Raw genomic sequence first — 9,634 nt, forward strand, 5'->3', positions numbered from 1 at the left:
TATTTTCTCCTTCTACTTCATAGACTCCTATCAGTCTTATGTTATTCTTCTTTACATCATCTAGGAGTTGTTGGATTGATTTCTCATGATCCTTCACTGTTTTTAAGGGGCCTCTTTTTGCAAGGTCTATGACTGCAATCCTATCTTCTACATATGAGATTTTATCTTTGCATTCTTTGATTCTGTTGTGTACACTTTCAATAGAGTTTTTAATCTCCTGGATATCTGTTTGAATCTGTTATATGGATTCCATTTCTTTTCTCTGTTGGGCATTCATTGTTTCCATTTCTTTCTTATGGTGGGCCTTCATGACTTCTATCATGGTCCTTAGCTCATCTATTTTTTCTCATTTTCTGCTCTAGAGTCTCTAATCATGTCTTTCCTTGTGCTCCCCATCTCTGTAGTTATCTGGGAAATTATTTCTGTTTTGAACTTTTCTAGAGACTGATTGATCTGTTTTGTTACTTACTGTGCTATGAGTTTAGGGTGTCCTGGTGGTTGACTGTCAGACTGTTCAACCTCATTTCCCTTAGAGTTTGCCATTGGTGACTGGAAGTCTGTCTTTGTGTCTTGCTTAAGTGTATTCTCATTTTTATTTTTGTTGTTGGGTTGTCCTGGGTTTAATTTCTGGGTTATTACTTAAATCTTCCAGATATAGTTGATCTTTAGCTTGTGAGTCTCTAATGACTCATAGACATTCTCATTTTCATAATATCAGAGAAAACAACTATTTAAATCAATCACATTCCTTTATCCCAATTGATACAATCAGCAGCACAAAGGATCAAGCACAACTCGCAAATTGACCACTTGTGGTAGTCATTAATCTATCACCTTTAAACCATGTCAATTACATTAAAATCAAGAAGCAGGCCAAAATATATTTTCAGTGAATACACTTTTCAATATAGCATCTTTACCATTTAGGATGGGGACTTAGACAATGTTAGGATGACAGGAGTAGATAAGTGAAAGAATTGGAGAAGGTTTCAAGTGTAGCCAGGGGATATAGAATGACCATACAATCTTTAGGAAACTATTAAATTCAAAAGGGATAAACAGAGTGCAAGAATAAGGACAAGATTATATCCCCTTAACAGTAATAGTGGCTCACTTTTCCTTGAAACTATTGACCCATGAGTGAGGTAAAATGACAGAAGAAAATAATATAAAGATAAAAGAAAATATGATAAAAGAAGAAATCTGAGTTAGGACAGGAGAAGAAACAGAAAGGGAGATGAAGGATAATATAGTGGAGCAAGAGATTGAGTTAGAGAAAGAGGACAGACAAAAGAAAGAATTTGCAGAATGGAATGAGGAAAAGAAAGAAAAAAATGATTTTGAAGGGCCTATTACAGACTATATCTCTGATGTCACAATATACCATGCACACAGCTATGTGCAGAACCAAGTCCCCTGATCTGAGCTAGCCAATGGCAGATCCTTGTGAGCCTGACTGAACTCAGGGTGCTAGGCCCAGATTGAGTTCCTCAACCTGCCGGATTGAACTCCACACAGTTCTACTACAGGTTTTTCCCCCTCCCTTTCTTTAAAGATGTTGAAAGTTGGGAGCTCAGAAAAATACCCTTTATGACCACCTATGCCTCTGCAGAGTGGTTCCAAAAACTGGCACAACCAGAAGGTCGGGGGGGGGGTTCAGGAGCCCCCACCCTGCTACCATCCTTGATGGAGCTGGTGATAGCACAGGCAGGGGAGGGCGTGGCTACCTGGTCCCGCTGAATGGGCCCAAGCAGGCTGGAGGGAGAGCAGATCTCAGAGCAGCCTTCCCAAATCACACCTTCCTTGCTGGGGCTTGTGATGCACAAGCAGGGGAGGGTGCAGCTTTCCAGTCCCACCGAATGGGCCCAAGCAGGCCAGAGGGAGAGCAAATCTCAGAGAGGCCTCCAAACATATTCAATAAAACCATAAATTCATAGACTAAAAGTCAAAGGATATAAAACAATATTCCATGTGAAGGGAAGCCTAAGACAATCAAGAGTAGCTATGCTTATTCAAACAGTAAAATTCAAGCTAAAACTGATCAAAGAAAGTCACTATATATTGTTTAAGAAAACGATTCAGCAGGAAGGTATAACAATTACAAACATATATTCACTGAACAGCAGTGCACCCAACTTCATAAAACAAACACTACTGGAATATACAAGATGAGATAAATATCACCACAATTATAGTAGAAGACCTTAGTACCCAACAGTCACAAATTGATAAACTAGTCAAAATATCAACAGAGAAATGTCATAGTTAAACCAATATTTCCAACAAATAGACATAGTAAATGTCTACAGAGTGTTCCACCCCAGAACAGAATAAACATTCTACTCAACAATACCTGGAATTTTCTTAAAACAGATCATATACTAGAAAAGAAAACATGTTTAAGTAAACCCAAAATAATCAAAATTATCATGTGTATATAATCAAATCAGAGCCCAGTGAAACTAGAAACAAGTGGGAAAAGAAACCATAGAAATTATGCAAGCATGTGGAAATTAACAAAATAGTCTTAAATAATCAATAGGTCACACAAAAAATCGAGAAAGAACTTTGGTAGTTCCTAGAGTCACTGTGAGTACAATACACCAAAATCCAAGGAACACAATGAAAGCAGTTCTAAAAAGGAAAGTTTATAGCTGTAAATGTGCATATGAGAAAAACAGACTGAGCCCAATTAATGCTACAATGATTTGCCTCGAAATTTTAGAAAAGCAAGCACAATCCAAACTCAAAGCTAATGCAAAGAAGGCAATAATAAATGTTAGAGATAAAATTGAGACTAAAAAACAATATGGAACATAACAAAGTGAAGGAACTTCTAAAAAGGAACAAACAAAATAGGCAAGCCCTTAATTAAACTTACCATAAAAGAGAAAAATGATCCAAAGCAAAGAAATCAGAAATGAAACATATAAAATCACAATAGCCACCTCAGAAATCCAGAAGGCAATTAGTGACTACTTTGAAAGCCTGTTCTCAAAAAAATTATAAAATTCAGAAAAAAATTGATAGAATACTAGTTATATACGAATTAGGAAAAAAACTAAACAAAGAGAATATAAAACCCCTGAATAAACCAATAATAAGCAAAGATAAGCAAAGAAATCAGAAATGAAACATATAAAATCACAATAGCCACCTCAGAAATCCAGAAGGCAATTAGTGACTACTTTGAAAGCCTGTTCTCAAAAAAATTATAAAATTCAGAAAAAAATTGATAGAATACTAGTTATATACGAATTAGGAAAAAAACTAAACAAAGAGAATATAAAACCCCTGAATAAACCAATAATAAGCAAAGAAATTGGAGCAGCTGCTAAAAAAAAAAAAAAAAGAAAAAACACAAAACTGCGAATTTAAAAAAAGCTCATAACCCAATGCATTCTCTGCTGCATTTTACAAGACATTTCAGAAGGACCTAATGTCAATATTCCTCAAATTCTTTAATGAAATTAAAAGTGAAGCAGTATTCTCCAAGTCATGCTTGGAAACAGGCTTTACCCTAATTCCAAAACCAAACAATGATCCACACAGAAAAGAATGAACATGCACGCACAAATCTTCAACAAGTTACTGCAAATAGAATCAACATATCATCAAAAATCTTCATTCAAAGAATTCAAATATGATTCAACATATGTCATTCAATGAATGTAATGCATCACATGAACAGAAATGTTATGTTACTTTTCTCTTATTGCTGAGGCAAAATATCTGACACTCACAAGTTAAGGAAGAAAAGGTTTATTTTGGCTCATCCTTTATAGATATCTTAGTTCATAATCCACTGGTTCCAAGCTAGGGTGTCACGCTAGAGTGGCAAAGCAGAGGAGCTTCACAGAAGAGAAACAGTTCATGCAGACAGAAGATAGCAAAAGCAAGCAAGCAATATATTGCAAGTAACTAGCAGCAAGCTTCTTTCTGCTTCTTATATTATATCTAGGCTTTCCAGTTTAGAGTGATAGCACTCATACCCTTAATCTTAGCACCCTTATCCTAGCACTGCATTATGAATCGGTCACACACTCCAGATCCTGTCACCTCTGAAAAAGCCCCACCTATGATCACATGAGTTTTTTTGGGGGGGGCAGTTTAACACAAGCTATAACAAGAAGCAAGAACAAATGACACATGATCTTCTCAATAGACACAGAAAAAATCTTCTACAAAATCCGCTGTTCATTCATGATAAAATTTCTGAAGAAAATAAGTATAGGAGAACCTGACAAAAAAATCATTTATGATAAACCTACTGCCAACATCATATTAAGTGGGGAAAAACTAAAAGCTTCCCTTTAAAATCAGGAAAAAAACAAGATGTCTACTATAAACTATTGTTCAACATAGTAATCCAAACATTTGGTAGAGCAATCAGGAAAAATAAATGAAATATATACAAAAGGAAGAAGTAAAATTATCATTATTTGCAGCCAACATCATCTTCTATGTAGAAGACTCATAAATTCCACAAAAATATTTCTAGAATTAATAACCAAATTCAGTAATTTAGCAAAATACAAAATCAACAGACAAAAATCAATAGCATCCCTCTACAATAATAAATACATTGAGAAAGAAATTTATAAAATAATAGCATTCACAACAGGATCAAGAAAAATTAAATACTTAGAACTTAAAAACCAAGGAAATGAAAGAAGTCTACAATAAAAATTTGAATACTCAAAAAAATACATATCAATACCCTGGAAAAGGAGATTGAAGAAAACATCAGAAAATGCAAAGATATCCCCCATTACTGGATAAACAGAAATGATATTGTCAAAATGGCCATACTTCCAAAAATGACATGCAGATTTAATGTATTCTTAACTTTAAAAACACATTTTTTCAAAGCTGAAGAAAGCAATTCCATATTTCATATGAAAACAGGTGAGTTTCAGAATGATGCAAGTAATCCTATGCAGCAAGAACAAAGCAGGAGACATCACTCCCTGACATAAAGTCATGTTACAAAGCTACACTGACAAAAACAACATAATACTGGCACTAAAATTGACTTGTGGATCAAAGGAACAGAACAGAGGATGCAAAAAAAACCTCAGAAGCACATTACACCATCTGACTTTTGACAAAGTGATCAAAAGCATATGCTGGAGCAGAGATAGCCTCTTTAACAAATGGTGTTGGAAAAACTGGCTATCCATAAGTAGAAGACTGAAAATAGATAAATATCTCTCACTATGTACTAGTAAACTAAAAGTGGACAAAAGATCTAAGCTTTAAAACAGAAAAATTTTTCTAGAAGAATTTGACCTAGATATTCCACTGCTAGGCATCTTCCTAAAAGAGTTAAAGACAGAATATGACAGCAATACATGCATAACCATGTGTATAGCAGCAGAATTCATAATACCTGAATCTGTCAGATGAATGAAGAAAATGTAATATGTATGCATTGTGAAGTATCAGTCTGCTGTAAAGAATCAACTTGAGACATTTATATGGAATCATTACTCAAAAAGTGTCTCTCCCCAAAGAAACATATAGTCTATGACAGGTAATACTTGATACAAGCAGGTGAAAAATATAAAATGTTCAAATATTAGAGTAGAAGACTACCAAGCCTATACTGTTTGTATTATGTGGTTAGAAAACAGAACCCAGGGACCTATCTTACAGCCAGCCAAGGGCCAAATTAAGTAAGCCATACTGTGAACTTTGAACAATATTTTAAATACAAATGACTTCACCTAGTTGGCCATGCTACCCTCAGCAAGGGGTGGGGTCTCATTTGTTTCTGCAATACTAACACCTTATACAGGGTCATTAGTAGTAAATATGTACTGACTAACTCACCTTCAGGTTAGAGCATAAACTTGCACTACATTTCTACAAACTTCTTTGGTCAGCTGTCAAATGGTATAAATAACAATAACTACTTCATAAAATAAATATGCTGATTAAATTAGATAATGTATGAGAAGCACTCAAAATAATGTTTGACATATAAAAAAAGTGGAATCTTTAGTTTGTATAATCAGTATAATTACAACTATTAGTAGTAGCAGTGTCATAAATGTTTCAAGAAACTAGTATAAGTGCAGTTTTTCTTAATAAATCAAATATCATAAATCACTTATAGATGAATGGGTACTATATGTACATTGACAATTAATCTAAATTTCTTTAACTGGACTCCATCGATATTTTGACATACATAAGGTTTTGTTTGAGGATCTTGTTCAGTACATCATGTGAAGTTTGGCAGCATCCCCCTACTTTCTACCCATTAGATGCTAATAGAATTCCCCACCCCAGTTTAATAAATAAAAGTGTCTCCTAGATTTTCAAAAGTTTCCTGAAGTACAAAACTGCCTTCATTGAGAATGAGTGCATGGCTTCAAATTATATCAAAGTATAGTCCAATGTGATAACCATTTGAACTTCCGGGAGAATCAAGTGGACTGATATATTCATTTAAGGATCAATTTTTTAACTCTGTGAGAGAAGCTAACAGAAATGGAATCAGGGCCTTTAGAATTTAAATTTACATTGAAACTGAGACAGGTTAAGCATGTCTGGTAAACTGGTCTGCAGGCCTCCTTAAAGTCTGTGTGAGGAAGAATCTAAGAGCCTCCTTAGATTAGACTCATTCTGAAGGAGAAAGATGGCAGGTTGGAAGAGCTTTGTAAACCAGTTTTTGGCTGAAAACTATAAATGATTAGGAGTTCAAGTATTGCTGATTTGGGACATCCCTGACAAGGTAGAATGCAAGAGGGGAAAAAAGACATTTTCCCTTTTTTGACATCGGGCACTTGGTAGCTATGGTGTGGTGAGGTTTCTGGAGGCATTGCATGGTAGAGTTTGTAGGACAAGACAGAACAGGGTACTGAAGAGAAAAAGTGGGCATAAATGCAAATGAGGTAGATATAAAGCCATGGAAGTATTTAAAGAATAGTTTTTCAAGAAGTGATATCTTTAGATATGTGGGAGAAAAAAACAGTGAAATTTATAATGCTATTATATTGTTTATGTGCCCATATTTATTACCACAATTAATGAATCCTAAAGAACTCCAAGACCCTAGAGGATATGTTTGATGAAGTGAGGATCAAACAAATGAGTCTCCAAATGCTGACCTTCACAATACTTTAATGAAAATTCACAAGAACCAGGAGACCTTGACTCTAATCCCCCTAATTTGCAAGATATTTTCCCTCACGTGAACTCAGTGGTCTCACACTTGGAATAGGAAGAATAAACTAGATGATTTTTATGATTTCATTCATCCCTTACATTCTAGGTATCTATGTTTTTACATGCGGTTGTGGACCTGTGAAATAACCTGTCTCTTTTAGCACTTTCACAGTAAATAAATACTAAAATAAGAGTTGATTCTGGAGATTCTAGTCTCTGATGTACAGTCTGGAGCTGGATAGGTTTCTATGACATATTCTTGCTTTGCTCCAACATACTCTTTTTTGGTACATATTTGTATTAAATAATGATTGCATTCATCATGGGGAGTTAGTATATGTCATGTCCAACATACTATTAGAGGCAAAATACCTCCAGTGTTCTTGTTTCACATTTTGTTCTAATTGGACACATTCATTAGCATTCAGGAAGATTGTCTAGTCTTCTTTTAAACTCAGTTGCAAATTTTTCATATAATTAAGAGGTATTTCCAATGTTTTTTCTAAGCTCTTTTGTTTTGGGGCCAAATACTTCACAACTTAGACACTCCATGGTCTATTTCTCAGCCGTTTAGTAAAATTCATTGTTTTTTCCTGCATATTTTTCAGTACCAGATGGAGAATCAGATAATCTGAGATTAAAATCCTGGCTCTGCCACTAACTTGTTGTATCATAAGAGGCATGTTACTATACCTATAGTCCACAATTTCCTCAACTGTAAAATGTGACTACGAATCCATGTTCTGCCTATGCATTGAAAGAGAGTTTTATTTATGCAAAGAATTTAGAGTAATGGAGAAATATCTAAATTACGGCTTTGAAGGCAGCATAGAGATTCAATTTTCTATTCTCAGAAACTGAGCATTAAATTCCAACAAACAAGGTAATTTGAAATACAGAACCAAATTGATCATCCACACAACTGAGTACTATTCAAAATCAATTGCATTTTGCCATGTGAAAAATGTTAGATATAAAAGGTTGCTTATTAGAAGAATTTGTTATATGACATTCTATAAAAGGCAAAAATATAGGGTTGGAAAATACATTAGTGGTTGCCAGAGGTTAGGGTTGGGAGAAGGGATTTCTTCAAGTGTGCAAAGTGAGTTTGTGTAAATGTTATATGGATAAATGTGACAGTAGAAAAGAGACTCTATGCAATTGCCCAGAACCATAGAATTTAAACCTCTCAAAATAACTCCAAAAGGTAAAGTTGTAAACAAAAATGAAACTTGGTAAGCCATGCTTTAACCTGGTGCTCAACTAATTGATTAATAAGACAACAAATAACAAGACAAATAAATAGCGTGTCTTTCTAAATAAGATCTTCTGAGAAAGGCCAATCAATTTTGTGGTATTTTTCTAAGAAATACAGTGAAATCATGAGAAAAATCAGGTAAACACAAATTAAATGAGAATATACATAGAAGTGGTCAGTATACTTCTTAAGTGTTAAGATCATAAAATATAAGGAAATTCCAATTGGAAGAGCATAATATTATAAATTAATTTGATATTAAATCCTTAATTTGATACAATCATAGAAAAAGAACGTTGCTAGAAAATATGACCAATTCAAATAATATTTCCATAAAGTAGGCAGAGAAATGTTAACACTTCATTTTGACAACTTTATCCTTGTAATATAAAATGTTAACATTAATCTCTGTTATTAGAAAAACTAAAGATATGACCTAATGAAGCTGTGGATAAAATGGAACATTTGCACACTATTTGTGGGAATGTAAATTATTACACCCATTATGGAAAACAGTGTGAAAATTCCTGAAAAAAATTTAAAATAGATTTATTATGTGATCCATGAATCTCACTACTGGGTATAGAGCCAAAGAAAGTGAAATCAGTGTGTTTGAGAAATACTTGTGCTCCTATATTCATTGCAGCACTATTCATGATAGCCCAAAAGTGAAAACAATTTAAGTCCATCAGCCGATGAATGGATAAAGAAAAGGTGGTACATATACATGACGGAATATTATTAAGCCACAAAAATGAAAATTTGTCATTTTTGGTTACATGAATGGAAAAAGAAATCATTATACTAAGCAATATAAGTTAGCAGAGACAGGAAAGTATCAAACATTATCATTTATTGGTAGAATCTAAAAGAAAGTTGATTTCAGAAATGTTGACAATAGAATGATGGTTACCAGAGACTAAAGCCTGTGGCATGGAAGGCACTACAGGGAAAAATTGATTAATGAGTACCAGATTGCAGTTAGATAGGAGGAAGATGTTCTAGTGTGGTATTTAACACTAGGCTGATTATTGGTGATAGTTATATGCTGAATATGTCCAAAGTATTTTAACCTTTTATTTTATTTATTTATTTGTTGGTTGGTTGGTTGGTTGGTTGGTTGGTTGGTTGGTTTTTTTTTTTTTGAGACAGGGTCTCGCTATATAGTTCAGACTGCTCTGGAACTCACTGTGTAGTCCA

The sequence above is a fragment of the Fukomys damarensis genome, unplaced genomic scaffold, assembly GCF_012274545.1.
Source record: "Fukomys damarensis isolate Sample0158 unplaced genomic scaffold, DMR_v1.0_HiC HiC_scaffold_39, whole genome shotgun sequence".
Classification (NCBI taxonomy): domain Eukaryota; kingdom Metazoa; phylum Chordata; class Mammalia; order Rodentia; family Bathyergidae; genus Fukomys; species Fukomys damarensis.